Genomic DNA, 23,825 nt, shown 5'->3' on the forward strand with positions numbered 1-23,825 from the left:
CCCGTCGCTCTCTGTCCCCCCCCTCGCCTCCCTTCCCTGCAGCCTGACGTGTCAAACTTCTCCGCGGCGGCCATGGTGAAGGACGGATGATCGCGGCCATCTCCGACGAGCACTCTAGCAGAGTAGAATCAGGTATGTGATGTTCTTCCTTCTATTCCGTTTGGCCTTTTTCCCCCTCTCTGTGGGCTAGGTTTAGGGTTCTACAGTGAGATCAAGTTGGGGTTTTTGGGTGTTTGAATCGGCCGACAATCACTGATGCATTAGTTGCTTTGCTTGTAATGTAGGGTTTTCTTGTTGAAATCATGGACCCGGCAGAGATCTTGAATGTTAGATTTCACTTTGGGGGTCAGTTCATACGAATTGGTCCAAGTATAGATTATCTTGGGGGAGAAACTGGAATGTCAGAGATTGAGCGGGACAAGCTCTCTTTGCAAGAGCTGAAAGGGTTTTTAGGAGATCATATGACAGTGAAGGAGAGCATGAAGTACTATTTCCTGTTGCCTGGCAGAGATTTGATAAATGGATTGTTGATACGTCTCCAACGTATCTATAATTTTTGATTGCTCCATGCTATATTATCTACTGTTTTGGACTATATTGGGCTTTATTTTCCACTTTTATATTATTTTTGGGACTAACCTATTAACCGAAGGCCCAGCCCAGAATTGTTTTTTTTGCCTATTTCAGTGTTTCGAAGAAACGGAATATCAAACGGAGTCAAAACGGAATAAAATCTTCAAAAATGTGATTTTCTCACCGAACGTGATCCAGGAGACTTGGACCCTGCTCCAAGGAACAAAAGAGGCGGTCACGAGGGTGGGGGGCGCCCCCCTGCCTCGTGGGCCCCTCGTTGCTCCTCCAGCGTACTTCTTCCTCCTATATATACACATGTACCCCCAAACGATCAGAACAGGAGCCAAAAACCTAATTCCACCGCCGCAACTTTCTGTATCCACGAGATCCCATCTTGGGGCTTGTTCCGGAGCTCCACCGGAAGAGGGCCGTCATAACGGAGGGCTTCTACATCATCATAGCCTCTCCGATGAAGTGTGAGTAGTTTACCTCAGACCTTCGGGTGCATAGTTAGTAGCTAGATGGCTTCTTCTCTCTCTTTGAATCTCAATACAAAGTTCTCCCCCTCTCTTGTGGAGATCTATTCGATGTAATCTTCTTTTTGCGGTGTGTTTGTTCAGACCGATGAATTGTGGGTTTATGATCAAGTCTATCTATGAATAATATTTGAATCTTCTCTGAATTCTTTTATGTATGATTGGTTATCTTTGCAAGTCTCTTCGAATTATCCGTTTGGTTTGGCCAACTAGATTGGTAGTTCTTGCCATGGGAGAAGTGCTTAGCTTTGGGTTCGATCTTGCGGTGTCCTTACCCAGTGACAGAAGGGGCAGCAAGGCACGTATTGTATCGTTGCCATCGAGGATAACAAGATGGGGTTTATTTCATATTGCATGAATTTATCTCTCTACATCATGTCATCTTGCTTAAGGCGTTACACTGTTTTTAACTTAATACTCTAGATGCATGCTGGATAACGGTCGATGAGTGGAGCAATAGTAGTAAATGCAGAATCGTTTCGATCTACTTGTCACGGACGTGATGCCTATATACATGATCATGCCTAGATATTCTCATAACTATGCTCAATTCTGGCAATTGCTCAACAGTAATTTGTTCACCCACCGTAGAATACTTATGCTCTTGAGAGAAGCCACTAGTGAAACCTATGGCCCCCGGGTCTATTCTCATCATATCAATCTCCATTACTTTAATCTTGCTTTGCTTTTTTACTTTGCCTTTACTTTTTACTTTGCATCTTTATACCAAAAATACCAAAAATATTATATCTATCAGATCTCACTCTCGTAAGTGACCGTGAAAGGGCTTGACAACCCCTAATCGCGTTGGTTGCGAGTAGCTATCGCTTTGTGCAGGTACGAGGGACTTGAGCGTGGGCTCCTACTGGATTGATATCTTGGTTCTCAAAAACTGAGGGAAATACTTACGCTACTCTGCTGCATCATCCCTTCCTCTTCAGGGAAAACCAACGCAAGCTCAAGACGTAGCAAGAAGGATTTCTGGCGTCGTTGCCGGGGAGTCTACACAAAAAGTCAACATACCAAGTACCCATCACAATCCCTATCTCTCGCATTACATTATTTTCCATTTGCCTCTCGTTTTCCTCTCCCTCCAATTCACCCTTGCCGTTTTATTCGCCCTCTCTCTCACCCTATCCTCCCTATCTATTTGCCTCTTGTTTGCTCATGTGCTAGTTTGCTTGCTTGTCGTTATGTCTGAAACTGGGGAAGTTATCTCCAATATGAGCGATAACAATATCATGGAAAATTCTGATGCTCCTGCTAAAGAACCTACCATTTTTCATACAAAAAAATTCCGTGTTGGTAGTGGTAATATTATTGGAAAAGGAGTTATTCAAGATTTCTTTACTCGTGCCGGTGCTTTACCTTCTATGGGTAGTTCTATCCTTCACAGAACTAGTAGTCTTGCGGACGCTATTACCATGCTTGTAGTTGAACTTGAAAGACAATTCATGCACATGCATCCTTCCATATAAAGGATTTTTCTGGAATTTTCTAATATTGAGCATTCTTCTGTTAAACGTGCCGCTACTATCTTTTTGGCTCATGAGTTTAGATTCATAATAAGAGAAGCCAAAGAAATCTTTGCACATTATAGGGTGGATGCTTGCCGTCCTTCCATAGAGGCTATCCTCTTTGATCAAGAAGAAATAGTGCGTTTTCAATCTCTAGATTATGTTGCTTTCAATGAAAATCTTAGAAGAAATGTTCCTACCAATGTTTTAGTTGATAGAATTTCTGAACTTAATGATGATTTGGCTATTCGAAATAATGAGCTAGGATATTCTCTTGAATATAGGCTTACAAAGGTCTGTCAAAAGAATGCTTATAATGATGAATTGGTTGTGCATTATGAAGGACCAAAGGAGGAACCTATACCTCCCAAGGTTGATCTTGGGGACTTTTGTCCCGTTAAATTTAGTCATTTTGATTACTTTTGCTTGCCTCAAAGAAAGCTTGCTGCCGAACGTAGAGAATATGAAATGAGTTTTAATAATCTGTCTTACTATTATGGCAATACCTAGATCTATCCTCGCTTTTATGCCTAGCTAGGGGCGTTAAACGATAGCGCTTGTTGGGAGGCAACCCAATTTTATTTTTATTCCTTGCCTTTTGCTCCTGTTTAGTAATAAATAAATTATTTAGCCTCTGTTTTGGTTGTGTATTTTTGTGTTTAATTAGTGTTTGTTCTAAGTAGAACCTCTAGAAAGACTTGGGGAAAGTCTTGTTGAACTTGCTGTAAAAAACAGAAACTTTAGTGCTCACGAGAACTGCTGTCATTTTTATTTGAAGAGTGCTATTTAGTTAATTATTTTTGAAGATGATTAATAGATAAATTCCTCACGTCCAGAAATTTATTTTAGAATTTTTTGTGTTCCAGATCTTGCGCTAGCTACAGATTACTACAGATTGTTCTGTTTTTGACAGATTCTGTTTTTCGTGTGTTGTTTGCTTATTTTGATGAATCTATGGCTAGTAAAATAGTTTATAATCCATAGAGAAGTTGGAATACAGTAGGTTTAACACCAATATAAATAAATAATGAGTTCATTACAGTACCTTGAAGTGGTCTTTTGTTTTCTTTCGCTAACGGAGCTCACGAGTTTTCTATTTTGAGTTTTGTGTTGTGAAGTTTTCAAGTTTTGGGTGGATTCTTTTGATGGATCATGGAACAAGGAGTGGCAAGAGCCTAAGCTTGGGGATGACCATGGCACCCCCAAGATAATCCAAGGACGCCAAGAAGTCAAAGCTTGGGAATGCCCCGGAATGCATCCCCTCTTTCGTCCACTTCCATCGGTAATTTACTTGGAAATATATTTTTATTCACCAACATGATATGTGTTTTGCTTGGTGTAACATCCCAAATTTTCAATTTGGAATGTTATACATTAGCTCATCATTGCATATTATAATTTATTTGCCTTTGGCTTTGATCCTAGAAATTCTACGCAACTCAAGGACCCACGGAAAGAGTTGGGGATTTCCTTATTTTCATATTGCAGTTTTCTCAAATTTTGATAATAGGATCATTTGATTTTAATTATTTTATCATCAATTATTTGTATTACAAAAATATGAGAGAGGGAATAAAATGACTTTCCCAAAATAATGAAATATTGAGGATTTAATAATAAAATCAAATAAGATTTTATTTCGGAGTTTTTCGGTATTTTATTTGAATTTAGGAAAAATGTGCGTTTTTACAAATTGCATTTAGGCCCCAAATAAATGTTCATCTTGCGCGGCTTGATTTTAGAAGTCTGGGAAAATTTATTTCGGGATTTTTGGAGTTCGTTTAGTATTTCTTTTATTTGTTTTTCTGCGTGGAATAATTTAAAAAAAACGCGAACCGACTTTGGGCCGTACCCGAGCGGGACTCCGCCCAAGGGCAGCCTTTATAAGCCGCCCGACCCGAGCCGCCAGCCCACCGCGCCCGAAACCCTAATCAGCCGCCGCCGCCGCCGGACCCGCCGCCCGAGGTCAACCTCGTTTTCGCCGCCCGTTTTTTTTTTAAAAAGTCGTGCTTTTTTTTAGTTTTGGTTTTTTTAAATAGATCGGTTTTTTCAATTTATTTAAATAGCGAGCGTTCGTCCGTTCGTTCGTTCTAGAAAACGTTTGTCGTTTTTCTTTTTCTCGGATTTAATCCGTGATTTTTCTGATCGCGATTCCTGATCCGATTTTCGTTTTAGTATAACTTTTCGCTCGTTTATCGGATTCAGGCGATTCAAGCGCCTGGAGTTTCGTCTCTAAACCCTCTATCCGTTTAACCAACTTAAACAAGTTTTTGCCACTGTAAAAATTGCCCTAGATCCAGAATAGTAAACGAAGCATGTTTCTTTTGTCGTTTGACTTTCGTTGCTTCGTTTGATTTGATTCTTTTTGCAAACCAGAGTTCTTAAGTTGAACCTTCTAGTTAAATCTCTTATTTGAGTTTTACCCGTGCATTAGATGAATACTTATTGTATGCTTGTTTGTTTGTCTGCGATAGAATATCCGGAGTGCGCCGCTTGTTACTTCGAATCTCTAGGTTTCGCAGATCATCAGCAAGGTAAGTAACACTTTGATCATACCTCCTACTACCCAGTTTTATTGCATTAGATAAATCCTCAAACATTTCATGATTAGGATCTAATAAAATTGTGGGATGGGAAGTAGTTGAGGTAGTACCTATTACCTGTTATATTATCAAATCCTTGGGAGTTACTTCTATGTTTGCTTACTATTGTCATGCTATGCTAGTAGACGTGGATTGGGTGAGTGATATTCATGACAGATGTGAGTTTGTTAATTAATGGTTTATCTAACGTGGCAACTTAAACAAACATCTGGGTGGATTGAGGTACCTGGGTATTCCAGGATTGCCTATTTTTCTTTATGGACCACCACCCAGGCCCAAAGGGATCATGAGATTTTTCATACTAGAAACTTCCATGTGCAGCCACAAGCTATTATGGGCTCTAGCATAGTTGATTAAGTCGTGCGAACTCTTACGGGGTAGACTAGCGGATGTAGGGGAAAGTAGGTGTAACGGTCTATCCATCGTAAGGTGCTAGCGCTTCTGAAAGACTATGTCTCGGTCATCCGTCTTCTCAAACACCATGTAGTGCGAGAAACCAAACGGAGGTGATCGATTTTTGTGGGGAAAAGTGCGAAAACCTCTGCAGAGTGTATAAACTAATCATGGTTAGTCGTGTCCCCAGTTATGGACAGCTTGAGTATCTAGTACTTGGATTATCATGTGAATCTCAACATGTTACTCTAAAAATTAATTTTGTTGGGTTTTGTTTAATGATGATGCTTAATTGGGATTGAGGATGCTGTCAACCATTCTCAATGTTTAACAACCACCATGATAGTTAAATAAAATTTATTCCTTTATAGTAGGGAAAAATTGGCTTTACGTAAAACTGTAACCATAGAGCTTTCCACCAGCCAAATATGCATATAGTATAGTTGTTTCATTCCATTACTCTCTATGTGTTACTTTGCCAGCATATTCCATGTGCTGACCCATTTCGGGCTGCAACGTTAATGTTGCAGACTTTTCAGATGACGATTAAGGAGTTTTTAGGTCGTGGTTCTATACTCAGTGATGCTGTTGGAGTTGATGGACTCACTTATCTTCCAAGCCTTCCGCTGTTATCGTTATTAGATGGCCTTAAGCCATATTTATTGTAATAAGTTCTCTATTGAGACACTAGATGTAATAAGTGTGTGATTGCTACTCTGTTATAAATCCTCCGAGTACTGTGTGGTGTCAGCATTACTGATCCAGGGATGACACCTGAGCACAGAGATCAGACTGTTTGAGGTCTGGTCGCTACAGAGATGGTATCAGAGCACACGCTGACTGTAGGACACGACCACTAAGCTAAAGACCTAGATCACTATTCACTCTCTTCTCTTCTGACCTCTCATCTTTTCTACTCTTTAGGATGGCGGATGCAAGGAACAAGTTCACGCAACTGGATGACGATACACCCTTTGGACGTCACTTGAAGGAAGTCACTATACTCCTGAACATAGGAGTATCAAACTTCACCGGAACCTACAACGCCACTTTACCTGAAGAAGAGCGCTGGATGATTCAAGTTCAAGTTCCAGGAAGGACGTTCATGCCAGTCACTGAGCCCATAGAGTTTTCTTTTGATGCACCAACTTGGAGTCTAGGAAAGAGCATGGCAGCTCACATCGCCATGGGACGCATTGGAGAAGTCTACCGCAATGATCTCAAGGATACTATCTACCAGATTTGTGGACGCCGAGATGAGGACTGGGAGATGACCAGCACCAGAAAGGATAGATCAATTGCAGCTTTTATCCAGGAACTAAACCAGCACATTCGACGACAGGAGAACCAGATGTGCGCTGACATGATAGACCTGAAGAAGGCTAAGACAAGAATCAAGGAACTGGAGGAAGAACTCAAGGCTACATGAGAAGATTATGAAGAAGAAATTGAAGTATTGGTGGAGAAGAATGACGATCTGATCAAGAAGATCGGGATATTTATGGGAGGCGCTACACTAGTAGATGAAGACGAAGAACCCAATGAGATTCACCCGGAAGACTACATCATCATCGACGACATCGACTCGGACCCAGATGACAGCGATGATGACTATGTTGATGAAGCCGGAGCAGATATCATGGAGTCTGCAACCGAAGAATATTTCTAGTAGACCACCTCACCAGCAGTAGTAGTCCACCATGTAAATACAGTAGTTCGAACACTTTTGTGATAGTTAGACCGATTGTATGCCCTTGTTTGATTGAATGAAGTGAATTGTTTATTTTTGCCTCTTGTGCCTATGGGTAGTGTTTTCTCTCTAGACCCCTCTCTATTCTTAAATCTCATCTTTTCTAAACCCTCAGATGCCTCCGAGACGTGACCCCGGATTTACCTTTCCACCGGAGCTCACCCAGTTGATCCAGCAGCAGAACACATTGATGCAGTTGCTAGTCCAGAATCAGAATCAGGGGAACAACAACAACAACCCACCACCACCACCACCAGCTGTTGATCACTTAGCCCGTTTTCTTAGGCTGAATCCGCTGGTGTTTTCCAGTAGCACCGAGCCGATAGTAGCAGATGATTGGCTCCGCAAGACAGCTAGAGAGTTGACCACAGCAGGATGCATAGATGCGGAGAAGGTGAAGTTTGCCGCGCATTAGCTTGAAGGACCCGCAGCATCATGGTGGGAGAATTTCACAGCCACTTTCCCTGTTGACACTATCACATGGGACCAGTTTCAGCAGGCTTTTCGTACTGCCCATGTTTCAGCAGGAGCTATGGCCATGAAAAGCGTGAGTTTCGCAACTTGCGCCAAGGAGGACGGACAGTTGGCCAGTATGTGGAGGACTTTAGTAAATTAGCACGTTATGCCCCAGATGACGTTGCTACAGATGCAGCTAAGCAGGAGAAGTTTCTGGAAGGACTGAATGATGAGTTGAGCATGCAGTTGATGGTAGCAACCTTCAACAACTACCAGGAGTTGGTAGACCATGCTCTTATGATTGAAGGGCAGCAGCAGCAGATTGAGAACCGCAAGAGGAAGTATGGACAAGGGAAGTACAATTCAGGAGTTTAGCAGAAGCCACGTTTTACCCCTAGACCGAGAGGACATTTTCAGCATATCCATGGAGGAGGTAGCTCACACAATCACAATGGCACCAAAAATGGTAATGGGAATGGAGGAAGCAATGGCCAGAATCGCACCAACCCATCAACCCCAGCCAAGAAGGACCTGAGCCAAGTCACTTGCTTTAAGTGCCAGAAGACCGGACATTATGCCAATGAATGTCCTGAAGGCCAGAATGGCAATGGAAACTCTGGGAAGAAGGCAAACCCTTTCAACAGGGGACAGGTGAACCACGTTAACGTGGAGGAGGTTGAAGAGCAGTCGGATGCCGTAATCGGTAAGTTTTTGGTTAAGTCATTTACTGCACTCGTTCTTTTTGATACTGGTGCACCGCATTCATACATATCAAGGGGATTTGTGGATAAGTATAACCTGCCCACTAAGGTTCTTAGAACACCTATGCTAGTAAGCTCACCAGGAGCGAAGTATATGGCCAGTCAAGGATGTTTTCAAGTGCCATTGAGTATAGGTAGGCATGTGTTTCCCTCGGATTTAATCATTTTGGAATTACAAGGATTTGATGTAATTCTGGGTATGGATTGGTTGTCGATGTATGGAGGAAACATCGATTGCGCCAGTAAGACAATTTTGCTTACCACCCCAGAAGGGAGAAGGATCAAGTATGTATCCCGACATGTGCCAAAAGGGACTCAAGTAAATTGTTTAACAGGAGTTGTGCAGGAGGAAGTACCAGTGGTAAGGGATTTCCCTGAAGTATTTCCAGAAGAGTTGCCAGGCATGCCACTGGATAGAGATATTGAGTTTTTGACTGAGCTATTGCCAGGCACAGGGCCAATATTAAAGAGACCATGCAGGATGCCTGCAAAGGATTTGGTGGAGATTAAGAAGCGGATTAAGGAGTTATTGGATAAGGGATATATTCGCCCAAGTTCTTCGCCTTGGGGATCGCCGGTACTTCTAGTGGAGAAGAAGGATGGATCGTTAAGGATGATTGTTGATTATCGAGGATTGAATGAAGTAACCATCAAGAACAAGTACCCACTACCAATGATCAATGACCTGTTTGATCGATTGCAAGGAGCTAAGGTATTTTCCAAGATTGATCTGCGATCAGGATACCACCAGCTGAAGATTCGAGAACAGGATATACCTAAGACAGCTTTTACCACCAGGTATGGGCTGTACGAGTATACCGTTATGTCATTTGGTCTGACTAACGCACCTGCCTATTTTATGAACATGATGAACAGAGTGTTTATGGAGTTCTTGGATAAGTTCATTGTGGTGTTCATTGATGATATCCTGGTTTACTCGAAGAATGAAGAGGAGCATAAGGAACATTTGCGATTGGTACTTGAGAAGCTCAGAGAACATCAGTTGTATGCCAAGTTCAGCAAATGTGAGTTTTGGTTGAAGGAAGTAGGATTCCTCGGACACGTTATATCCGGAGAAGGTATAGCAGTAGATCCCAATAAGGTTGACACTGTGACAAATTCGGAAGCGCCAACAATAGTTGGAGAGATCCGGACTTTTCTTGGACTCGCAGGATACTACCGGAGATTTATTGAGAATTTCTCAAAGATTGCGAAGCCTATGACGGAGTTATTAAAGAAGGATACCAAGTTCAAATGGACTGAGGAATGTGAGGCTAGTTTCCAGGAGTTGAAGAAATGCTTGGTTACTTCACCAGTGTTGATTTTGCCAGACCAGACCAAGGACTATGAGGTGTATTGCGACGCTTCACGTCGAGGACTTGGAGCAGTGCTTATGTAGGAAGGGAGAGTTGTTTCATATGCCTCAAGACAGCTTAAGCCTCATGAGTTGAATTATGCTACGCATGATTTGGAGTTAGCAGCCGTAGTTCATGCATTAAAAACATGGAGACATTTCCTCATTGGAAATCATTGTGAGGTGTACACGGATCACAAGAGTTTGAAATACATTTTCACACAGAAGGAGTTAAACCTCAGACAAAGGAGATGGTTGGAGCTCATCAAGGATTATGATATGAGATTGCATTACCATCCCGGAAAGGCTAATGTAGTAGCTGACGCATTGAGCCGTAAGAGCCATGTCAATACTCTGAAGACGGGAGAAATACCAAAGGAGTTAGCCGAGGATCTTCGTGAGCTATGTTTGGAAATAGTTCCGAGAGGCTATGTAGCAGCATTGGAGATTCAGTCAACTTTGATGGACAGAATCAGAGAAGCTTAGAAGACTGATAGGGAGATTGCCTCTATAAAGGAGAAAATGAGCGAAGGAAAGGCTAAAGCATTTCGTGAGGATGAGCACGACACCCTATGGTTTGAAGACCGTGTTTATGTGCCCAATGACCCGGAGATCAGGAGGTTGATTCTGCAAGAGGCACATGATTCACCGTATTCGATTCACCCAGGAAATACCAAGATGTATTTGGATTTGAAGGATATTTTCTGGTGGACCGGAATGAAGAAAGATATTGCAGAGTATGTAGCAGTTTGTGATGTATGTCAGAGAGTAAAGGCAGAGCATCAGAAGCCAGCAGGATTGCTACAGCCATTGTCGATACCCGAATGGAAGTGGGATAAATTAGGCATGGACTTTATCACGGGATTACCCAGGACTCGTTCAGGCTATGACTTGATTTGGGTTGTAGTCGATCGGTTGACGAAAGTAGCTCATTTCATCCCAGTAAAGACCACTTACACCAGTGCTAAGTTGGCAAAAATATACATGACCAGGATTGTATGCTTACATGGAGTTCCGAGGAGTATAGTATCAGATAGAGGAACCCAGTTTACCTCAAAGTTCTGGTATCAGTTGCACGAAACTTTGGGTACCAGGCTAGATTTCAGCACAACTTTTCATCCACAGACAGATGGACAGACCGAGAGAGTCAATCAGATTTTGGAGGACATGCTAAGAGCTTGTGCGCTAGATTATGGATCTAGTTGGGACGAGAATTTGCCGTATGCCGAATTCTCTTACAACAACAGCTATCAATCCAGTTTAAAGATGGCCCCTTTCGAAGCCTTGTACGGAAGAAGGTGCAGGACACCATTGTTGTGGGATGAAGTTGGAGACCACCAGTTGTTTGGACCTGATTTGATTAAGGAGTCTGAACAGAAGGTGAAATTGATTCGTGATAGGCTCAAGGTAGCTCAATCCCGGCAGAAAAGTTATGCAGATTCTAAACGCAAGGAGACAGTTTACGAAGTCGGAGACAGAGTTTATCTTCGAGTATCCCCACTTCAGGGAAAAAAGCGCTTTGGTGTTAAAGGAAAGTTAGCGCCACGATTTGTAGGACCATACAGAGTATTGGAACGTATGGGAGAAGTGGCCTACAAGTTGGAATTGCCTGAAGGATTGTCAGGAGTTCATGATGTGTTCCACGTTTCTCAGTTAAAGAAGTGCCACGCGGAGATGGCTGACATACTGCTGAGAGATACGGTACCACTGGAAGCAATTCAGTTGGACAGTGATTTGACCTATGAGGAGAAACCAGTTAAGATTCTAGAGTATGCCAGTTGAGTCACCTGTAGCAAGGTTATCAAGTTTTGCAAGGTTCAGTGGAGCCACCACACAGAGGATGAAGCCACCTGGGAGCAAGAGGAAGATTTGCTCAACGACCACCCTCACCTATTTTCTAGCCAACCCGGATCTCGAGGGTGAGATTCATCTTAAGGGGGGTAGGTTTGTAACATCCCAAATTTTTATTTTGGAATGTTATACATTAGCTCATCATTGCATATCATAATTTATTTGCCTTTGGCTTTGATCCTAGAAATTCTACGCAACTCAAGGACCCACGGAGAGAGTTGGGGATTTCCTTATTTTCATATTGGAGTTTTCTCGAATTTTGAGAATAGGATCATTTGATTTTAATTATTTTATCATCAATTATTTCTATTACAAAAATATGAGAGAGAGAATAAAATGACTTTCCCAAAATAAAGAAATATTGAGGATTTAATAATAAAATAAAATAAGATTTTATTTCGGAGTTTTTCGGTATTTTATTTGAATTTAGGAAAAATGTGCGTTTTTCAAAATTGCATTTAGGCCCCAAATAAATGTTCACCTTGTGCGGCATGATTTTAGAAGCCCGGAAAAATTTATTTCGGGATTTTTGGAGTTCGTTTAGTATTTCTTTTATTTGTTTTTCTGTGCAGAATAATTTTAAAAAAATGCGAACCGACTTTGGGCCGTACCCGAGCGGGACTCTGCCCGGGGGCAGCCTTTATAAGCCGCCCGACCCGAGCCGCCAGCCCACCATGCCCGAAACTCTAATCAGCCGCCGCCGGAGCCGTCGCCGCCGGAGCCGCCGCCCGAGGTCAACCTCGTTTTCGCCGCCCGTTTTTTTAAAGAAAAAAGTCGCGGGTTTTTTTAGTTTCGGTTTTTTTAATAGATCGGTTTTTTCTGATTTATTTAAATAGTGAGCATTCGTTCGTTCGTTCCTTTAGCGAACGTTCGTTGTTTTTCTTTTTCTCGGATTTAATCCGCGATTTTTCTGATCGCGATTCCTGATCCGATTTTCGTTTTAGTATAACTTTTCGCTCGTTTATCGGATTCTGGCGATTCAAGCGCCTGGAGTTTCGTCTCGAAACCCTCTATCCGTTTAACCAACTTAAACAAGTTTTTGCCATTGTAAAAATTGCCCTAGATCCAGAATAATAAACGAAGCCTGTTTCTTTTGCCGTTTGACTTTCGTTGCTTCGTTTGATTTGATTCTTTTTGCAAACCAGAGTTCTTAAATTGAACCTTCTCGTTAAATCTCTTATTTGAGTTTTACCCGTGCATTAGATGAATACTTATTGTATGCTTATTTGTTTGTCTGCGATAGAATACCCGGAGTGCGCCGCATGTTACTTCGAATCTCTAGGTTTCGCGGATCATCAGCAAGGCAAGTAACACTTTGATCATACCTCCTACTACCCAGTTTTATTGCATTAGATAAATCCTCAAACATTGCATGATTAGGATCTAATGAAATTATGGGATGGGAAGTAGTTGAGGTAGTACCTATTACCTGTTATATTATCAAACCTTTGGGAGTTACTTCTACGTTTGCTTACTATTGTCATGCTATGCTAGTAGACTTGGATTGGGTGAGTGATATCCATGACAGATGTGAGTTTGTTAATTAATGGTTTATCTAAGGTGGCAACTTAAACACACATTGGGTGGATTGAGGTACCTGGGTATTCCAGGATTGCCTGTTTTTCTTTATGGACCGCCACCCAGGCCCAAAGGGATCATGAGATTTTTCATACTAGAAACTTCCGTGTGCAGCCACAAGCTATTATGGGCTCTAGCATAGTTGATTAAATCGTGCGAACTCTTACAGGGTAGACTAGCAGATGTAGGGGAAAGTAGGTGTAACGGTCTATCCATCATAAGGTGCTAGCGCTTCTGAAAGACTATGTCTCGGTCATCTGTCTTCTCAAACACCATGTAGTGCGACAAACCAAACGGAGGCGATCGAGTCTTGTGGGGAAAAGTGCGCAAACCTCTGCAGAGTGTATAAACTAATCATGGTTAGCCGTGTCCCCGGTTATGGACAGCTTGACTATCTAGTATTTGGATTATCATGTGAATCTCAACATGTTACTCTAAAAATTAATTTTGTTGGGTTTTGTTTAATGATGATGCTTAATTGGGATTGAGGATGCTGTCAATCATTCTCAATGTTTAACAACCACCATGATAGTTAAATAAAATTTATTTCTTTGTAGTAGGGAAAATTTGGCTTTATGCAAAACTGTAACCATAGAGATTTCCACCAGCCAAATATGCATATAGTATAGCTGTTTCATTCCATTACTCTCTATGTGTTACTTTCCAGCATATTCCATGTGCTGACCCGTTTCGGGCTGCAACGTTAATGTTGCAGACTTTTCAGACGATGATTAAGGAGTTTTTAGGTCGTGGTTCTATACTCAGTGATGCCGTTGGAGTTGATGGACTCACTTATCTTCCAAGCCTTCCGCTGTTATCGTTATTAGATGGCCTTAAGCCATATTTATTGTAATAAGTTCTCTATTGAGACACTCGATGTAATAAGTGTGTGATTGCTACTCTGTTATAAATCCTCCGAGTACTGTGTGGTGTCAGCATTACTGATCCAGGGATGACACCTGAGCACAGAGATCAGACTGTTTGAGGTCTGGTCGCTACACTTGGAGCGTCTTGTATTATTTGTGTCTTTGTGTCTTAGTATGCCACAATCATCCTTGCTGTACACACCTTTTGAGAGAGCCATACATGAATTAAAATTTGATAAAATACTCTATGTGCTTCAGTTATATCTTTTGAGCGTAGTAGTTTTGCTCTATGTGCTTCACTTATATCTTTTGAGCGTTATAATTTTGCTCTATGTGCTTCACTTAGATCTTTTAGAGCACGGTGGTGGATTCGTTTTAAAGAAACTATTGATCTCTCATGCTTCACTTAAATTATTTTGAGAGTCTCTTAATAGCATGGTAATTTGCTTAATAATAATATGCTTGGTACTCGAGATTTGTGAAACTTTCTTTTGAGTGTGTTGAATACTAAGAAAAGATTGAAGCATGATAATTGTTTGGAGATATGGAGGTGATAATATTAAAGTCATGTGATACGTCTCCGTCGTATCTACTTTTCCAAACACTTTTGCCCTTGTTTTGGACTCTAACTTGTATGATTTGAATGGAACTAACCCGGACTGACGCTGTTTTCAGCAGAATTACCATGATGTTGTTTTATGTGCAGAAAACAAATATTCTCAGAATGACCTGAAACTCCACGGGAGGTCTTAGAAAAAATAAAAAAAATCCTCACCAAATATGAAGCCCAGGGGGCCCACACCCTTCTCACGAGGGTGGGCCCCCCCTAGGGCACGCCCCCTACCTCGTGGGCCCCCTGGAGACCCTCCGACACCAAATCCAACTCTATATATTTGCTTTCGGAGAGAAAAAAATCAGAGAGAAGAAATCATCGCGTTTTATCATACGGAGCCGCCGCCAAGCCCTAAAACCTCTCAGGAGGGCTGGTCTGGAGTCCGTTCGGGGCTCCGGAGAGGGGGATTCGTCGCCGTCGTCATCATCAACCATCCTCCATCACCAATTTCATGATGCTCACCGCCATGCGTGAGTAATTCCATCGTAGGCTTGCTGGACGGTGATGGGTTGGATGAGATTTATCGTGTAATCGAGTTAGTTTTGTTAGGGTTTGATCCCTAGTATCCATTGAAGGAAATATGCCCTAGAGGCAATAATAAAGTTATTATTTATTTCCTTATATCATGATAAATGTTTATTATTCATGCTAGAATTGTATTAACCGGAAACATAATACATGTGTGAATACATAGACAAACAGTATGTCACTAGTATGCCTCTACTTGACTAGCTTGTTGAATCAAAGATGGTTAAGTTTCCTGGCCATAGACATGAGTTGTCATTTGATTAACGGGGTCACATCATTAGAGAGAATGATCTGATTGACTTGACCCATTCCGTTAGCATAGCACTTGATCGTTTAGTTTGTTGCTATTGCTTTCTTCATGACTTATACATGTTCCTATGACTATGAGATTATGCAACTCCCGTTTACCGGAGGAACACTTTGTGTGCTACCAAACGTCACACCGTAATTGGGTGATTATAAAGGTGCTCTACAGGTGTCTCCGAAGGTACTTGTTGGGTTGGCGTATTTCGAGATTAGGATTTGTCACTCCGATTGTCGGAGAGGTATCTCTGGGCCCACTCGGTAATGCACATCACTATAAGCCTTGCAAGCATTGCAACTAATAAGTTAGTTACGGGATGATGTGTTACAGAATGAGTAAAGAGACTTGACGGTAACGAGATTGAACTAGGTATTGAGATACCGACGATCGAATCTCGGGCAAGCAACATACCGATGACAAAGGGAACAACGTATGTTATTATGCGGTCTGACCGATAAAGATCTTCGTAGAATATGTAGGAGCCAATATGAGCATCCAGGTTCCGCTATTGGTTATTGACTGGAGACGTGTCTCGGTCATGTCTACATTGTTCTCGAACCCGTAGGGTCCGCACGCTTAACGTTACGATGACAGTTTCATTATGAGTTTATATATTTTTATGTACCGAAGGTTGTTCAGAGTCCCGGATGTGATCACGGACTTGACAAGGAGTCTCGAAATGGTCGAGACATAAAGATCGATATATTGGACGAATATATTTGGACACCGGAAAGGTTCCGGGTAAGGTTGGGACAATACCGGATCACCGGGAGGTTATCGGAACCCCCCGGGAGGTATATGGGCCTTATTGGGCCTTAGTGGAAAGGAGGGGAAAGGATCAAGGGAGGGGGCACCCCCCAAGCCCAATCCGAATTGGGAAGGGGGCCGGCCCCCCTTTCCTTCCTCCCTCCTTCCTCTTCCTTCCCTCTACTACTCCTAATAGGAAAAAGGGGAGTCCTACTCCCGGTGGGAGTTGGACTCCCCCCCTTGGGCGCGCCACCCTCCTTGGCCGGCCCCCTCCTCCACTCCTTTATATACGGGGGCAGAGGGGCACCCCAGAGACACAACAATTGATCATTGATCTCTTAGCCGTGTGCGGTGCCCCCCTCCACCATAATCCTCAATAATATTGTAGCGGTGCTTAGGCGAAGCCCTGCGACGGTAGAACATCAAGATCGTCACCATGACGTCGTGCTGACGGAACTCATACCTAACACTTTGCTGGATCGGAGTCCGGGGATCGTCATCGAGCTGAACGTGTGCAAAAACTCGGAGGTGTCGTAGTTTCGGTGCTTGATCGGTCGGGCCGTGAAGACGTACGACTACATCAACCGCGTTGTTATAACTCTTTCGCTTCCGGTCTACGAGGGTACGTAGACAACACTCTCCCCTCTCATTTCTGTGCATCAGCATGATCTTGCGTGTGCGTAGGAAATTTTTTGAAATTACTACGTTCCCCAATAGTGGCATCAGAGCCTAGGTTTTATGCGTTGATGTTATATGCACGAGTAGAACACAAGTGAGTTGTGGGCGATATAAGTCATATTGCTTACCAGCATGTCACACTTTGGTTCGGCGGTATTGTTGGATGAAGCGGCCCGGACCGACATTACGCGTACGCTTACGCGAGACTGGTTTTACCGCCGTGCTATGCACACAGGTGACTAGCGGGTGTCAGTTTCTCCAACTTTAGTTGAACCGAGTGTGGCTATGCCCGGTCCTTGAGAAGGTTAAAACAGCACTAACTTGACAAACTATCGTTCTGGTTTTCGATGCGTAGGTAAGAACGGTTCTTGCTCAGCCCGTAGCAGCCACGTAAAACTTGCAATAACAAAGTAGAGGACGTCTAACTTGTTTTTGCAGGGCATGTTGTGATGTGATATGGTCAAGACATGATGATATATAAGTTATTGTATAAGATGATCATGTTTTGTTGAAGTTATCGGCAACTGGCAGAAGCCTTATGGTTGTCTCTTTATTGCATAAGATGCAAGAGCCAAATAATTGCTTTACTTTATCGCTATGCGATAGCAATAGTGCAAGAGCAATAGTTGGCGAGACGACCATGTGACGACACATTGATATAGATCAAGATGATGGAGATCATGGTGTCATGCTGGTGACGATGGTAATCATGATGATGCTTTGGAGATGGAGATCAAAGGCACAAGATGATGATGGCCATATCATGTCACATATTTTGATTGCATGTGATGTTTATCTTTTATACATCTTACTTTGCTTAGTTATGACGGTAGCATTATAAGATGATCTCTCACTAAATTTCAAGATAAAAGTGTTCTCCCTGAGTATGCACCGTTGCCAAAGTTCGTCGTGCCCAGACACCACGTGATGATCGGGTGTGATAAGCTCTACATCCATCTACAACGGGTGCAAGCCAGTTTTGCACATGCAGAATACTCAGGTTAAACTTGACGAGCCTAGCATATGCAGATATGGCCTCGGAACACTGAGACCGAAAGGTCGAGCGTGAATCATATAGTAGATATGATCAACATAGTGATGTTCACCATTGAAAACTACTCCATTTCACATGATGATCGGTTATGGTTTAGTTGATATGGATCACGTGATCACTTAGAAGATTAGAGGGATGTCTGTCTAAGTGGGAGTTCTTAAGTAATATGATTAATTGAACGTTAATTTATCATGAACTTAGTCCTGGTAGTATTAGCATATCTATGTTGTAGATCAATAGCTCGTGTTTAGCTCCCTGTTTTATTTTTGATATGTTCCTAGAGAAAACTAAGTTGAAAGATGTTAGTAGAAATGATGCAGATTGGATCTGTGATCTGAGGTTTACCCTCATTGCTGCACAGAAGAATTATGTCTTTGATGCACTGCTAGGTGCAAACCTATTGCAGGAGCAGATGCAGATGTTATGAACATTTGGCTAGCTCAATATGATGACTACTTGATAGTTTAGTGCACCATGCTTAAACGGCTTAGAATCGGGACTTCAAAGACGTTTTGAACGTCATGGACCATATGAGATGTTCCAGGAGTTGAAGTTAATATTTCAAGCAAATACCCGAGTTGAGAGATATGAAGTCTCCAACAAGTTCTATCGCTAAAAGATGGAGGAGAATAGCTCAAGCAGTGAGCATGTGCTCAGATTGTCTGGGTACTACAATCGCTTGAATCAAGTGGGAGTTAATCTTCCAGATAAAATAGTGATTGACAGAATTCTCTAGTCACCATCAACAAGTTAGTAGAACTTCGTGATGAACTATAATATGCAAGGGATAACGCAAACGATTCCAAGCTCTTCGTGATGCTGAAACAACGAAGGTAGAAATCAAGAAAAGCATCAAGTGTTGATGGTAAACAAAACCACCAGTTTCAAGTAAAGGGACAAAGGGAAGAAAGGGGAACTTCAAGAAGAACGGCAAACAAGTTGTTGCTCAAGTGAAGAAACCCAAGTCTGGACCTAAGCCTGAGACTAAGTGCTTCTACTGCAAAGGGACTGGTCACTAGAAGCGGAACTACCCCAAGTATTTGGCAGATAAGAAGGATGGCAAAGTGAACAAAGGTATATTTGATATACAGATTATTGATGTGTATTTTACTAGTGTTCGTAGCAACCCCTCGGTATTTGATACTGGTTCAGTTGCTAAGAGTAGTAAATCGAAACGTGAGTTGCAGAATGAACAGAGACTAGTTAAGGGTGAAGTGACGATGTGTGTTGGAAGTGGTTCCAAGATTGATATGATCATCATTGCACACTCCCTATACTTTCAGGATTAGTGTTGAACCTAAATAAGTGTTATTTGGTGTTTGCGTTGAGCATAAATATGATTGGATCATGTTTATTGCAATACGGTTATTCATGTAAGTTAGAGAATAATTGTTCTTTTGTTTACATGAATAAAACCTTCTATGGTCATACACCCAATGAAAATGGTTTGTTGGATCTCGATCGTGGTGATACACATATTCATAATATTGAAGCCAAAAGATGCGAAGTTAATAATGATAGTGCAACTTATTTGTGGCACTGCCGTTTAGGTCATATTGGTGTAAAGCGCATGAAGAAAATCCATGCTGATGTGTTTTTGGAATCACCTGATTATGAATCAGTTGATGCTTGCGAACCATGCCTCATGGGCAAGATGACTAAGACTCCATTCTCCGGAACAATGGAGCGAGCAACAGATTTGTTGGAAATCACACATACTGATGTATGCCGTCCGATGAGTGTTAAGGCTCACGGCAAGTATCGTTATTTTCTGACCTTCACAGATGATTTGAGCAGATATGGGTATATCTACTTAATGAAACACAAGTCTGAAACATTTGAAAAGTTCAAAGAATTTCAGAGTGAAGTGAAGAATCATCGTAACAAGAAAATAAAATTTTCTACGATATGATCGCAGAGGTAATATATTTGAGTTAAGAGTTTGGCCTTCAGTTAAAACAATGTGAAATAGTTTCACTACTCACGCCACCTGGAACACCACAGTGTAATGGTGTGTCCGAACGTCATAACCGTACTTTATTAGATATGGTGTGATCTATGATGTCTCTTACCGATCTACCACTATCGTTTTGGGGTTATGCATTAGGGACAGCTACATTCACGTTAAATAGGGCACCATCTAAATCCGTTGAGACGACACCGTATGAACTATGGTTTGGCAAGAAACCTAAGCTGTCGTTTCTTAAAGTTTGAGGTTGCAATGCTTATGTGAAAAAATTTCAACCTGATAAGCTCAAACCCAAATCGAAGTAGTGCGTCTTCATAGGATACCCAAAAGAAAATGTTGGGTACACCTTCTATCACAGATCCGAAGGCAAGTTATCCATTGCTGAGAATGGATCCTTTCTAGAGAAGGAGTTTCTCTCGAAAGAAGTGAGTGGGAGGAAAGTAGAACTTGATGAGGTAACTATACCTGCTCCCTTATTGGAAATTAGTTCATCACAGAAATATGTTCCTGTGACTACTACACCAATTAGTGAGGAAGCTAATGATGATGATCATGTAACTTCAGATCAAGTTGCTACCGAACCTCATAGGTAAACCAAAGTGAGGTCTGCACCCAAGTGGTACGGTAATCCTGTTCTGGAGGTCATGTTACTTGACCATGACGAGCCTACGAACTATGAGGAAGCGATGATGAGCCCAGATTCTGCGAAATGGCTTGAGGCCATGAAATCTGAGATGAGATCCATGTATGAGAACAAAGTATGGACTTTGATTGACTTGCCCAATGATCGGTGAGCCATTGAGATTAAATGGATCTTCAAGAGGAAGACGGACGCTGATAGTAGTGTTACTATCTACAAAGCTAGAATTTTCGCAAAAAAAAATTCGACAAGTTCAAGGTGTTGACTACGATGAGAGTTTCTCACTCCTATCTATGCTTAAGTCTATCCGAATCATGTTACCAATTGCCGCATTTTATGAAATCTGGCAAATGGGTAAACAAAACTGCATTCCCTAATGGATTTATTAAAGAAGAGTTGTATATGATGCAACCAGAAGGTTTTGTCAATCCTTAAGGTACTAACAAAATATGCAAGCTCCAGCGATCCATCTATGGACTGGTGCAAGCATCTCAGAGTTGGAATATATGCTTTGATAAGTTGATCAAAGCATATAGTTTTATACAGACTTGCGGTGAAGCCTGTATTTACAAGAAAGTGAATGGGAGCACTACATCATTTCTGATAAGTATATGTGAATGGCATATTGTTGATCAGAGATAATGTAGAATTATTCTGCAAAGCATAAAGGAATGTTTGAAAGGAGTTTTTCAAAGAAATACCTCAGTGAAGCTGCTTACATATTGAGCATTAAGATCTATAGAGATAGATCAAGACGCTTGATAAGTTTTTCAATGAGTACATACCTTGACAAGATTTTGAAGTAGTTCAAAATGGACAGTCAAAGAAGGAGTTCTTGCCTTTGTTACAAGGTGTGAAGTTGAGTAAGACTCAAAACCCGACCACGGCAAAAGATAGAGAGAGAATGAAAGTCATTCCCTATGCCTCAGCCATAGGTTCTATAAAGTATGCCATGCGGTGTACCAGACCTATTGTATACCATGCCCTGTGTTTGGCAAGGGAGTACAATAGTGATCTAGGAGTAGATCACTGGACATTGGTCAAAATTATTCTTAGTGGAATAAGGATATGTTTCTCGATTATGAGGTGACAAAAGGTTCGTCGTAAAGGGTTACGTCGATGCAAGTTTTGACACTGATCCAGATGACTCAAAGTATCAATCTGGATACATATTGAAAGTGGGAGCAATTAGCTAGAGTAGCTCCATGCAGAGCATTGTTGACATAGAAATTTGCGAAATACATATGGATCTGAATGTGGCAGACCCGTTGACTAAACTTCCCTCACAAGCAAAACATGATCACACCTTAGTACTCTTTGGGTATTAATCACATAGCGATGTGAACTAGATTATTGACTCAAGTAAACCCTTTGGGTGTTGGTCACATGACGATGTGAACTATGGGTGTTAATCACATGGTAATGTGAACTATTGATGTTAAATCACATGGCGATGTGAACTAGATTACTGACTCTAGTGCAAGTGGGAGACTGAAGGAAATATGCCCTAGAGGCAATAATAAAGTTATTATTTATTTCCTTATATCATGATAAATGTTTATTATTCATGCTAGAATTGTATTAACCGGAAACATAATACATGTGTGAATACATAGACAAACAGTATGTCACTAGTATGCCTCTACTTGACTAGCTCGTTGAATCAAAGATGGTTAAGTTTCCTGGCAATAGACATGAGTTGTCATTTGATTAACGGGGTCACATCATTAGAGAGAATGATGTGATTGAATTAACCCATTCCGTTAGCATAGCACTTGATCGTTTAGTTTGTTGCCATTGCTTTCTTCATGACTTATACATGTTCCTATGACTATGAGATTATGCAACTCCCATTTATCGGAGGAACACTTTGTGTGCTACCAAACGTCACAATGTAACTGGGTGATTATAAAGGTGCTCTACAGGTGTCTCCGAAGGTACTTGTTGGGTAGGCGTATTTCGAGATTAGGATTTGTCACTCCAATTGTCGGAGAGGTATCTCTAGGCCCACTCGGTAATGCACATCACTATAAGCCTTGCAAGCATTGCAACTAATGAGTTAGTTACGGGATGATGTGTTATAGAACGAGTAAAGAGACTTGCCGGTAACGAGATTGAACTAGGTATTGAGATACCGACGATCGAATCTCGGGCAAGTAACATACAGATGACAAAGGGAACAACGTATGTTGTTATGCGGTCTGACCGATAAAGATCTTCATAGAATATGTAGGAGCCAATATGAGCATCCAGGTTCCGCTATTGGTTATTAACCGGAGACATGTCTCGATCATGTCTACATTGTTCTTGAACCCGTAGGGTCCGCACGCTTAACGTTACGATGACAGTTTCATTATGAGTTTATATATTTTGATGTACCGAAGGTTGTTCGGAGTCCCGGATGTGATCACGGACTTGATGAGGAGTCTCGAAATGGTCGAGACATAAAGATCGATATATTGGACGACTATATTTGGACACCGGAAAGGTTCCGGGTAAGATTGGGACAATACCGGATCACCGGGAAGTTATCGGAACCCCCTGGGAGGTATATGGGCCTTATTGGGCCTTAGTGGAAAGGAGGGGAAAGGAGCAAGGGAGGGGGCGCCCCCCCCAAGCCCAATCCGAATTGGGAAGGGGGCCGGCTCCCCCTTTCCTTCCTCCCTCCTTCCTCTTCCTTCCCTCTCCTACTCCTAATAGGAAAAAGGGGAGTCCTACTCCCGGTGGGAGTTGGACTCCCCCCCTTGGGCGCGCCACCCTCCTTGGCCAGCCCCTCCTCCACTCCTTTATATACGGGGGCAGAGGGGCATCCTAGAGACACAACAATTGATCATTGATCTCTTAGCCGTGTGCGGTGCCCCCCTCCACCATAATCCTCGATAATATTGTAGCGGTGCTTAGGCGAAGCCCTGCGATGGTAGAACATCAAGATCGTCACCACGCCGTCGTGCTGACGGAACTCATCCCCGACACTTTGCTGGATCGGAGTCCGGGGATCATCATCAAGCTGAACATGTGCAAAAACTTAGAGGTGTCGTAGTTTCGGTGCTTGAT

The 23,825-nt window shown here is 42.1% G+C and overlaps 1 pseudogene; it reads left to right on the top strand.

Moving 5' to 3' along the window:
* The first annotated feature begins 302 nt into the window (after positions 1-302).
* Positions 303-23,825, top strand: part of LOC147983941 (uncharacterized) — a 70,085-nt pseudogene continuing 46,562 nt past the window's right edge.

Source organism: Triticum urartu, chromosome 2A (assembly GCF_056163025.1).
Source record: "Triticum urartu cultivar PI428250 chromosome 2A, HENAU_Tu73, whole genome shotgun sequence".
Taxonomy (NCBI): Eukaryota; Viridiplantae; Streptophyta; class Magnoliopsida; order Poales; family Poaceae; genus Triticum; species Triticum urartu.